Source organism: Mustela lutreola, chromosome 7 (genome assembly GCF_030435805.1).
Source record: "Mustela lutreola isolate mMusLut2 chromosome 7, mMusLut2.pri, whole genome shotgun sequence".
NCBI classification, from domain to species: domain Eukaryota; kingdom Metazoa; phylum Chordata; class Mammalia; order Carnivora; family Mustelidae; genus Mustela; species Mustela lutreola.
Window position 1 is genome coordinate 127,745,828 of NC_081296.1, and position 13,151 is coordinate 127,758,978.

Consider the following 13,151-nt stretch of genomic DNA (forward strand, 5'->3'; position numbering starts at 1 on the left):
ATGTCCATATTCCCACCACCCTCTCCTATCACCCCTCCCCCCAGCAACCCTCAGTCTGTTTTTTGAGATTGAGTCTTTTATGGTTTGTCTCCCTCCCAATCCCACTTTCTTTCATTTTTTCTTTTCCTACCCCTCAACCCCCCCACATTGCATCTCCACTTCCTCATATTAGGGAGATCATATGATAGTTGTCTTTCTCTGATTGACTTATTTTGCTCAGCATAATACCCTCTAGTTCCATCCATGTCGTCGCAAATGGCAAGATTTCATTTATTTTGATGGCTGCATAGTATTCCATTGTGTATATACCACATCTTCTTTATCCATTCATCTGTTGATGGACATCTAGGTTCTTCCCATAGTTTGGCTATTGTGGACATTGCTGCTATAAACATTCGGGCGCATGTGCCCCTTTGGACCACCACATTTGTATCTTTAGGATATATACCCCCTACTGTTAATTTTTAAAAAGGCTTAGGCCTCTAGTCTTCTCTATGTCTTTATTCATTGAGTATTCACATGTCATCACTTTTGTGAAGCTGACAGGACATAGATGTATCCTTCTACTAAAGCTCATCATACCTTCTTGTGGGTTCCCATTATTATGTAGTACTCATCCTACATTAATTACTGAATAGCTATTCGATAAATGAATGAATGTGTTCTTTCTAGCTTTCTCTTTCAGTCTTTCTATAAAGTTTTGCCTCTGGGTGTATATCTATGTCTTTCATCCTCTCTTTCATATTTAAATTTCTACTTTGTGTTTTCATAGTTCTCTTTCCAGTTATCAACCTTGTATCATTGTTTCATGGAGGTCTACTGGGGAAAGCATGGAGGCTGTTGGATGGGTACATTGGTATTGCTATAGTTCTTACACTCTTTTGGGCAGCACTACTTAGACTATGTACACTCTTGTATGGATTCAAAATTATTCAAAAACATGGGCATCAAGGCATGAAGAACTAGTAAGGTAGATGGATGGCTTCAGTCAAATATACTAAAATATTTCTTCTGCAGTAAAATTCTACAATAAATCAACAGTAGAAAGTTTAAGAGGTTTTATTATATTAAGGGACATAAAAGATGAAATCGGCATTGCATTTCTTCTTTTCCCATTGGACAAAATAACCTCTTAAGTATTTCACTGTACCTGAACTAGCTAGTTTAAACTTGAGAGCCTCTCCTTTAAAATATATTTATATTTTTAAAGAGGTATGGAACTAATGACTAACTAAATAGGTTTATAAATTGAAAATAACACAGAAGGAGGAGTTTCATCATGAAGCATTACCTTGTGAAAAACTACTTCTAAGAGGTAGGCTTATATGCAAATGGGAATTGATAGCCTTGTCTGTACTTAGATTTGATTTGACAATTTTACAAGTGACTTTTTGCAGCTTTCTGTTTCAGTTGTCATAGTCTGACAACCAAGGGTTTAAAAATTCACGGCCCTCCATAATATAAATTGTCAAAAAGATTTGAAGGTCTTGGAATAAAGCTCTTACCATTCAAAAAAGTTTTGGAAAGAGTGAAATAAATAAATGAAGGTTCATTTCTAGGAAACAGAGTACATGTGGTTGGAGCTCTGGCTTATAAACCAAAGGCTCTGGGAAGCTAATTATGGGATTTCACACATATACTAAATATTCCTATTCTTGAAAGTCTTCATTTCCAAAAGGTAAGATTTGGGTAAAGTTGTTCCTGATGATTTTTTTTTTTTTAAATGTCTAGCCCACTGTGGCTTTGATATTTAAGGTGTTTTTCAAAAAGGAGCAGTTTCTCAGTACAGCATATTTGGATTACTTATTTCATGAAATCAAAGAGCATCTTAGAGCTGGAAGGCATCCTCTCACTTTGAGTTTTAGGAAACGGAAGTCCACAGTGTTTACCATGACCCGCAGGTGAGGACTCAGTCATTGGCAGTATTAGAACCAGAGTCCCTTGCTCTTGACATCAATGTTCTATTCCCTTCACAAGATGTACTCCCTTTATTCTGACAAACAAACCAAAATGGGAGTGTTAATTTTTTGCAATGTCTTTGTTTTGTTTTGTTTTAACAATTCCTCTTCCCATGTGCAAACGATTCTACCTTAACACTTCCATAAAGCCATATGGGTTACACTTTGTGTACATGTATTTGCAAACATGGCTATTTGCTTTTTCTCATATGTGTAAGTAATAGCTTATATTTGAGAGAAAAAAAATGCATGATGAAGTCATTAGCTTTTGAAGTAGAGTGAGATATAATAACTGAGTTTCAGTGATAATGAGAAAAGGAAAAAAATAATAACATTAATAACTACATGAACATATCCCTTTACAGGGACACAATACATTCAGGCACATCATTAGTCAAGTTCTTATTGTATTTCTTGTGGATGAAATCAGCAAAGGAAATTTTGGTATCTGGGTCATTTGAAGCTTTCATTCTTTGTTTTTTTTTTTTTTTTTTTTTTTTTTACCTTGTCTGACAGTTTATGGATTGTTGCTAATGTTTTTTGAACATATGCAGAACTGCTACATTCTATTTAAGATTCAGAAGGATGTGGTCATCCAGGGGTGAACATGTGTTCCTGGGATCTATTCTTTGGAGCATGGTATGTAATTACTATTAGCATTACTATAAAAGATTAGTGATTAGGTAAAGATACCACATTTAAAGAAACATGTTCTTTATTTTATGAGTCTGAGAAAAGGCAAAATACTAAGGTTCTGTGAAATCTGTTATGACGGTGTAGCTGATCCTATCTGTTGCTCCTTGCTCAGAATTATTCCATTCAAAGCAGTCAACTTGAGCAGAATTTATTCATTAGTGTATTGAACAACTCAACATTTATTGGGTTCCTTCAGCTTCTTCATGCTAGGAATAGAGTAGTAAAGTAAACAGACAGTTTCCCACTCCCATGGATTTACATTTTAGTAGGGGAAAAAGTACATCAAATAAATGACTTTTTTAAAAAAATCTAGTAAGTTAGGTGGTTGTATTCATCAATGTTCTCCAGAGAAATTGGTTCATACTATTGTGGAGACTTTATAAATTCAAATTTTGGTCTAGCCAGCAGGCAGGAGACCCAGAGAGGAATTGAGTCTGGGTCTACAGAATGTGTTCTGACAGATTTCCCTCTTGCTCAGAGGAGGTCTGTCTTTGGTTTATAAAGCTCTTCAGCTGATTGAACAAGGCCCACCCACACAAAAGCAGGCAATCTGCTTTACTCAAGGTCCACTGATTTAATGTTAATTTCTCTGTTAAAAACACCTTTATAGAAACATCTTATGTAACATTTGATCAAATATCTGGACACCCTGGCCCAGCCAAGTTGATACGTAAAATTAACTATTACAGTAGAATTAAGTGGTGTGAAGAAAAATAAGGCAGGATAGAAAGGTAAAGTGTAGTGGCAGGTGATATTTTAACTAGGGTTTTTAGGGGCAGCCTCTTTAATAAATAGTCCTTGAGCAGAGACATGCAAGAACACTTTTTGCTATCTAAGTGAATGATAGGTAGAGGAAAGAGTGCATGCAAAGACCCTATGGTGGGAATATGTTTAGTGTAATGAAGTCCAAGTGAAGGACCAGCCTGGATAATCAGGGCAAGCTCAAGGTGGTGGGATTGGAGGGGAGAAAGGGAGAAAATCAGAGAAAGGGTTTCAGGAAGGCAAATTTTTTTGGCCCTGTTGGCCACTTTAAGACTTTTGAATTTTAGGTTCTGAGTAGGAAGTAGCATGATCTGACCTATATGAACTATAATCCAATATTGGCAAAATTGCTTTTTAAATTTTACCTATGATCACACTAGCCTGGGTTTGTTTCACCTTATGTGTCCTTTAATCAATCTGGTGCCCTTAGTACAGCACTTAGCATGCTTATCTATTTTTTTTTCCAAATTAGATCATAAAATCCTTTAGCGTATCCTAGTTTAATGCCTACCAATTGCCCTTTGTCTATAGAAATTATAGCATTTTTCTATATAAATAAAGCTGGAGAGGATAACTAATATATTTTAGCTTTCTTATTAATGAAGCAGTATAAGTGTATTTGTAAATCTTTTCAAAACATACAAAAGCCAATAAAATATTTTCTGAAATTTTTTGTTATTTTAGTCACCATATAATATTTCATTAGCTTTTGATGTAGTGTTCCATGTTTCATTGTTTGCATATAGCACCCAGTCCTCCATGCAATACATATCTTCCTTAATACACATCACTGGGCCGACCCATTTCCCCCAAAACCCTCAATTTGTTTCTTGGAGTCCATAGTCTCTCATGGACTACCCTACAACCCAGCAATTGCACTACTCCCCTTCTGACTCCCCCCTTTCATTTTTCCTTTCCTTCTCCTAATGTCCTCCATGGTATGCTTTATATTCCATGTATAAGTGAAACCATATGATAATTATCTTTCTCTGCTTTATTTATTTCACTTAGCATAATCTCCTCCAGAACCATCTATGTTCATGCAAATGGTGGGTATTCATACTTTCTGATGGCTGAGTAATATTCATTGTGTATATGGACCACATCTTCTTTTTCCATTCATCTGTTGAAGGGCATTTCAGCTCCTTCCACAGTTTGGCTATTGTGGACTTTGCTGCTATGAATATTGGGGTGCATGTGGTACTTCTTTTCACTGCATCTGTATCTTTGGGGTAAATACCCAGTAGTGCAACTGCTAGGTTGTATGGTAGCTTTATTTTTAACTTTTTGAGGAAACTTCATACTGTTTTTCTGACAGACAGCTCACAAAAAACAAGAATTGTCTGATATGGTAGGCTCCATGCACATGTAGTTACTGAGAACATGAAATATAGCTAGTTTGAATTGAGATAACTAAAAGACCTACCAGACTCTAAGAAATAAATAAATAAACAAAAATAAAATAAATTACTCACTGGATTCCAAATACCTGGTATGAAATAAAATATAATGTAAATATTTTTCTTTTTTAAAGACTTTATTTATTTGTTCATGAAAGACAGAGACAGAGAGATAGAGAGAGAAGCCCCAATGTGGGGCTCGATCCCAGGATCCTGGGAGCATAAACTTAGCCAAAGGCAGATACTTAACTAACTAAGCCATCTAGGAACTCCTAATGTAAATATTTTCTTGATGATTGTTTTATATTAATTCTCCATTGAAAGGATTGTATTTTGAATATGTTTTCTTAAATAACATGTATTATAATGAAATTTAAAAGTATTTCTTTTTACTTTTTTAAATGCAGCTATTAGAAAATGTAAAATGGCCCATGTGGTTTGTGTTTCTGGCTTATGTTTTCTTTCTATCAGGCAACATCCGTCTAGAGTGCGGCAAACTGGGCTCTATATATCATAGATATGCAGACTTCTTGGCTGTGATATTTTGCTAGTGTGACTTGGGCCTTTCCAGCCCCTGCTCCTGGTTTTCACTTGAAAAGCCATGGTATTCTCAATCAAGGTAGGGATCAAGATATCTTGTCCTCTGCTGCCCCTCAGACACAACAAGAATTTGGGCCCACTTTGGAACATTATATAATTGTTCCCAGGGCATGAATTAAAGAAAAAATTAAAAAAAAAAAAAGATAATAAAATAAATTAAAAAATATTTTAAAATGCTAATCAGCAATATGAAATGAGAGAAGAAAATGGATCATAATGCCTTTAAAGGGATCAAGTCATCTTTTAGAAATTTAGAGAAATTTAGACTTAGAAAAATCAGAAACTTTAGAAAAATTTAGAAAAACATTTCCCAGTGTTTCCAATTGCCTGAAGATAGGAACTGCACTTATAACTCTTCTCTTCATGCTTTTTCTTTTCTTTACCTGTACCTCTCAGTTTGGCCAAGACGGCAAGAGCCAGCCAACCCAAGGAACACAAGGATGCCAAAACTTGGCACAGCTGCCACCACCTGGAGGCTGGGGGCACTGAGGAAGACACAGTGAGACACTGGGGGGCCTCAGTGCCTTTCATCCAATGAGGGACAACTGAGGATATTGTCTTCCAACCTCAAATTACCATAAACCCATCCATCAGGAGTTTCTCTAATTCTCAAACTCGCAGACAAAAAATCCTAAACCCTAGAACTTGTCAGGACTCTTCTAGATCCTCATCTCCAAAACACTGCAGTTTGTTTGTTTCAATTTGACCTACCCTCTACTGAACCTCTTTTTTCTCTTTTTTGTCCCCCAATTCTTACATTCTATACAAGGACACTTACATTATACAAGTAAAAATGCACCCTAACATTCTCAAACTTTTTATCCAATATTTGCACCATTTTCTTGCATGGAGACTTCACTTAAAGTATCACTTCTACAGCAGAAAGAGAGAGAATGGCTGTTTTGTCTCCCAAATCCTGCCAACTACAGAGAGTATCCATAAGACACTGGCATTTCCAGACTCTTTTGTCACATACAGGTTAAAACTTGGCCACCAAATCTCACATGGGATATTGCAAATGCCTCTGAACTGCTAACTTGAGGAAGGTATTCAAATGAATGGAAACTCCAGTTGATTTCAAACAAATGCCTCAAATGTATTTGCCACACCCTAAGTCAAAGTGACCTTTCCAAAATGCAAATGCAATCATGTTATTCTGACATATTAAAGCTTATTTCAATAACTTATATTTTTTTGTGTAAAAAGCACATAAATAAATAATTATTTATTAAAGCTCTCTTGTCCTACCATGATTTGACCCCTCTGTCTTATCTACTATCCACTCTTTCATTTAAATGTCAAAGTAATACCCAGCCAAGAATGATCTTAACTTTTTCCTATTAAAAAAAAAAGCCTGCCTGCCCCTATTCATCTTCCACTTCTCAGCTTAGACGATCTTGGGAGAGTCTCTAATGACATTTAATAGGTATATGTGACCTCAAGTGAGACCTGTGGTAATAAGTATTGTTTATCTTCACATCTGATTTTCCTAGTAAGTGGTGTAATTGTTGGGGGCAGAAATCATGACCATATTGTTGAATCTTGCATTTCCGGGGGCTAGCATAGATACAGATTAATCATGAAATATGTATTGGTTGGATGAATGAAAGACAGCTTTGAAACAGTTTATTTTAGAGTTAATAATACCAGACAAAACAGATTTCAAATTATAAATAGTAATTTTTGTATAGTTTCAATTCTCTGGATTAAACTATGTTGTGGGGCGCCTGGGTGACTCAGTGGGTTAAAGCCTCTGCCTTTGGCTCAGGTCATGGTCTCAGGGTCCTGGGATTGAGCCCCGCATCAGGCTCTCTGCTCAGCAGGGAGCCTGCTTCCTCCTCTCTCTCTGCCTGCTTCTCTGCCTACTTGCGATCTCTATCTGTCAAATAAAAAAGTAAAATCTTTAAAAAAAAATACACTATGTTGTGAAAGAATATATAAAATATTTAAGATTACAGTTTTAGAATTGAACAAACTCGAGTTTAATTCCCACCTCTGCAACTATTTAGCTGTTTGACCTTGAACAAAGTACTTTTCTGAGTACTCTCCACCTTGGTATAGAAGTTTGTACTATGACTATGTAGGTAGGGTATGTAGGGTAGTTGAAAGAAGTAAATACATTGATGTTCAAAAGTATCTGGTTTATTGTTTATCTAGCACAAAATCAATGCTCAGCAACACCAGCTGTTGACAAACTTTAGCTAAATCCCTCCAAAATCACGTCTTTGAAGTTGATTAGTTTCCCACATTAAAATATTTAAAGACTGTTTTTTTGGTATTCAAGCAAATTTCTGAAACACAAGCGATTCATTGACAATAGACATTTTGCTCAGTGCAGAATCTCACGTGGATAGTATGTCCATGAGGCACCGACATGTTCACTGCTCTTTGCTCTGTATGTGGCTCATTAGTTATGACACAGGCAAAAATTGTTGCCAGTATAGCTAATAATATAATAGCTATGCTCTGCATCAGATAGATAGTATTTTGACTGCAAGTAAAACAAAATACCACTAACAATAGCTTAAATACACGCTTAAATACAGAGAATGCCGTGTCTCTTTGCCTGTCTGGAGAGGATCACAGAATAGCTTTCTCAGGTCGGTCTCTTCTTAAGATCAAGGCAGAAAGAGAAAGGACGGTCAGTTTTCCAGACACCCGAGAAAATCTTTCCAAAACTTTATGGTCTGCAAAAGTGTTCTGTTTTCCAACTCTGTTAGAAGGCAGCAACAGAGCAATGGTATCAACCTGTATTGTTTGCTACAACAAATACCTAAGTTCTAGGCTTTGTGTTGAACAACTGGTGTATATTTTCAACTGAGGTGATAACTGTCCCTCCCATCCCCACACACTCATACACATTAGGGTCTAAAATGAAATGACATACCAAATGCTTCTTTCTTTTTTTTTTTTTTTTTTTTAAGATTTTATTTATTTATCAGAGAAAGAGGGGGAGAGAGCGAGCACAGGCAGACAGAAGGGCAGGCAGAGGCAGAGGGAGAAGCAGGCTCCTTGCTGAGCAAGGAACCCGATGTGGGACTCGATCCCAGGACGCTGGGATCAATGATCTGAGCCGAAGGCAACTGCTTAACCAACTGAGCCACCCAGGTATCCCCCGAATGCTTATTTCATCCTGCATTTCCATCATGACTCTTCCATCTTTTTTTTTTTTTTTTTAATTTATTTATTTGACAGACAGAGATCACAAGCAGGCAGAGAGGCAGGCAGAGAGAGAGGGAGGAAGCAGACTCCCTTCCAAGCAGAGAGCCCGATGGAGGGCTCGATTCCAGGACCCTGAGATCATGACCTGAGCCAAAGGCAGAGGCTTTAACCCACTGATGACTCTTCCATCTTGACTTAATATTCATTAAGGGCCTCTCTCAGCTTCTGGCTGAGGCTACAGGGAGGGTAAGCTTTAGCTTACATCCCAAATGGGGATGGAGGCCAGGCCCGTACATGGAAGGCAGATATAACAGGGATAAAAGAAAGGTTAAGTGCCTGTTTGAGAGAACAGTGGTAGGTGCGAATTGATGTAAATTATTTTGAAGAAGAGTTTGGAAAGAGGCTTAGGTTCTTGAGGTACAAGGGCTGTATGAAGTTAGGAAAAGTTTTAAGGGGATCTAGAGTGCCAAGATATGTAGTATAGATCTTGTTTTTGAAATGAGAGAAAACTATTAGTGGTTTTCTGAGGAGAGGTAAAGAAACAAAGGAACATCATTAAAAATAAAAATAATAAATAGAAATGCTAATCTAGGACTTTTTTTTTTTTTTTTTTTTTAGAAAGATGTTGGAAAACAAGATGAGGCAGGGAATGGGCTAGGAAGGCTAGAATGAATTCTTACCAAATAGTTACATTTTAATTGGGTGGGACCATCTCTGAATTAAGGACAACCAATGCTTTAGTATATCTCCAGAATTTCTTTTTTCATTAAAAAAAAAAGTTCTTTTTAAAATATAACAAAATGGTAATATTCCAGATCAAGGCATGTACCTACGTTAATTCAAAAGGAATATTCTTCTGAAGGAAGCGATCACTCAGCTCAGTACAACATGTGGCACTGACAGAGCTGGGGAAATTCCAGCTTGTGACTTCAAATACATTTGGAGACCTTGAGTTGTACAAGTCCTTCTGCATTTACAGTAAGTCATACTGGATTAGCCAAAAAGTTAGTTGTTTAGAATGAAAGACAGTTTGCCTGTGAATTATACAGAAATGGCTAAGTCTTTATGCTGGGGAAGGTTGCAAAGCTATTCATGTATTTTTGCTATTCTAAGTCATCAGCTCAGAATAAAGCTCTGCACTAGTAAACATTATCATCTGATTGATGAGCTCATTTTCCCTCCCAAGTACATGTAGCACAATGAATCAGGTAATAAAGAGGTCAGCAACTAGAGATTTGCACTTAACTACAGTTTATTATATTTTAGAAATGATTCAATATGGTTGTGCAATTGGCAGTATAAATCATCCCTTTCAGATTTATTCATTCTATCACAGGCACGAGAAACTGACATTTTCTTTTGAATGACAGGGATCTTGAAAATCCCTGCCTAAAAACTTTGGTCCTTCTTAAATGTAATTTTCATTATTTATATATTAGAAAACATTTTGCATGAGAGAAGTCAATGCTCAGAGCTATGTGAATAAGTCTCCATTCTGGAAATTAGAGTCTCTCCATCATCCTCATAAGGAAATATGATTGGGGCTACTACAATTTGGAATGTTACTAGAATGTTTTAGAGTTATGTGTTGCCATTGTTGATGTGATGTAGCTCCAGTAGTTTATGCTGGAAAGTTAACTGAAGTTAGAAAATTGTTCAGGTCACTGAGAGTTTAAGGTTTGAGAATGATGGAGCTAGAAGGAATCCTTAATGAATTAAGGTCATGCCATGTATTTGATTTAATACTAAAGTGAATTTTAAGGGGTGCCTGGATGGCTCAGTGGGTTAAGTGTCTGCCTTTGGCAAAGGTCATGATCCTAGGATCTTGGGATTGAGTCCAGTGTCAGGTTCCCTGTTCAGCAGGGAGCCTGCTTCTCCCTTTCCCTCAGTCCCTCCTCCACACACCCCCAGCCTGCTCATTCTATCTCTCTCAAATAATAAATAAATATATAAATAAAATTTCAAAAAAAAAGAAGTGAACTTTAATACAAAAGCAACACTCACAAAAATGAATAATTATAAGATATAACTATATAATTATAAGATATAAGTTAGAATTAACAGATAAAGTAACATCAGTGATTAAATAAGATGAGTTTATTGGCAGCACACCACCATTTCCCAGTTTTAGGTTATTGTGTATCAGTACTTCATTGAAGACTTGCTCCAATTTATTGAAGACCTCCTATGTCAAAAATACAGAGTCCAACTCTTGGCTGAATACAAAAAAAGAGAACTGAATCTGACATGGTCCTTCCTCAAGGAGTTTATATTTATGAAGAGAAAAAAACAGTCCTAACAACATACAAAATGCCAGTGTCAACCAGGAAATGACAGATAAAATTCTACAGGGGAGGCCAAGGAGGGAAGATGACTTCTAGATGGACTTGGCATAGCATGGCAGAGGCCTTGGAGAAGGTATCAGAGGTCGCATCTTCGAAAATGTAAAGAAAAGCTGTGGTTTAGACCTGTACAAAATTATACCGAAGGATGCCATGGGTGGCAATGCCAGGGAGCAGCTCTTTATTGAATGGTTTCATTGAAGGCAGAGACAGGTAAAATTGTCAGTGTGATAGGTTGGGACCAAATGAAGGGAGGTTTGAGTGCCCAACTTCATTGGCTTAGGGGGAGCTATGGAATGTTTGAATAGGAATAATGAATGAATATACTCTCAGAAGATGAATGGCGTGGTGAGTTGTAGTTCAGTGGAACGAAAGGTAAAAAAAGAGATGCTGGTAATATTTTAGGAATCATGAAATAAAAGGAGGAACTGAGGGAGTAGAAGAGATGGCAGTTAGAGGTGTTAATAGTACAGAATTGAATGACTTGAATGACTGGTGTGGTGTGGGGGAGGAAGTAGAAGATCTGGGAATACATCTTCTGGCCCTTGGAATGCGATGCACTGTAACTCTTCTCCAGGTGGCTAAGGAGGACAGCACTTACTCTTGTACCCATAAAATGACATTATGCTCCAGAGATGTGGAAATACCCTTCTTTTTTGTAGAAGGGTATAAGTGTTAAGCACTGTTCACTAAGCTGTGAAAATAATCAGTAACATTTGATGCCTTAATTAAAGATTGGGCTGGGATTTGTGTACCTAGAAAACTTAATTAGAGACACAAGAATAAAATTACCTTCATTAAGACTTATCTAGGATGGAGATAAACTAGCTCTCAGATTTTTAAAGTATCCCAGGACATTTTTTTAACTAATTAAATTTACCTTTTGACCTTTAAAAACGTCCTCCGATTTCTGCTGTCTTTAATCCACCAGGTATTTCTTGCCTAGATGGACCTGGGGTAGGAAGAAATGCACTGAATTCATAGTTGCAGATTCCAAGATCATGAGAATTCCAAGACAAGGCAAAGAGCTAAAGCAGCTTGAAGTCAAGTTGCCCTTCTCTCATTTCACGATGAAGGCATAGTTCTCAGTCACACTTAAAAGAAATCATTTCTCATTCAAAATTCATTACATCTTAATTGCAGATTTATTAACAAACTGGCGGCTTTATATTGATTTCTGCAGGATGTTTTGGAAAGTTGGAATAGGCACAGAGCACCTTGTAGGACTGACAGAACTTCACATTAAGTGACAAGGGTGTTGTTACATGCAAACACTTGAAAAAGAGTAGAGCATAACAGCACTCAGGAGTGGCAGGGATGAAAAATGCACTGTCAGAAAATAGGAGAAAAAAGAAAGTGCATAGCTGGAACCTATATTTTTAATGTTAGTAAAGTATGATGGACTTTGATTTAAAATACCTTTTATTAATTCTAAGTGCCAATCTCCTGCCCACACTCAGCTCTAGATTCTTCTGAAGTAAAAGTGACACCCACGGCATGTCAGTGATTATGAGATGCAAAAATAATAAAAAACCAAGCATCTACATTAATAGATCACCGTCCACAAATTCGGGAAAAAAAAGGATCCATTTATGTACATATCCTCCCAAACTTTCAGATGAAAATGGAAAACCTCAGTCAGTAGTCTCTACAAAGCAAAGTATATGTTTTATTGGAACATTGAGATGATTAATAATTCAGATTTGATCTCTGTGTTTAACAGTCTTACATCTAAGCAGACTGAAGTAGCAAATTCAAATAAAATATTTCCATGTGTCACAGCTACATACTGGTGATCATAGAGGTGGGGTCCCAGTTCTGGGAAGCATAAGGATATCCAAAAGGGAAAATGGGTGATACCGGTTGAAGCAGACGCACACCCAGAAAAATCTGAACAACAGAATATGTCTTTAAGGAAACAGCATCTCCTAGTCTACACCCTGGAATCAAGCTAACCTTAACTCTCTCCCTTCCTCCTGATTATAGGCCCCTGACCTCTCTTTCTTGGAACATTTACTTTAGAAAACTTGGAGTTGTAAATTGTTTCTCTGCCCCTTTGAAATGTAACTCTTCTACAATGCAGAAATGTCTTTTTCAATGAAAAAAAGGGATGGGAGCCATTCCTTTGAAGCATCCAAATCAGGAAAGATAGGACCCCTGTCATCTACTTTCTGTGGGAGGTCAGAAGTCTAACTTCCCTAAGTAACAATTAGCAAGTACAGATGGCCTGA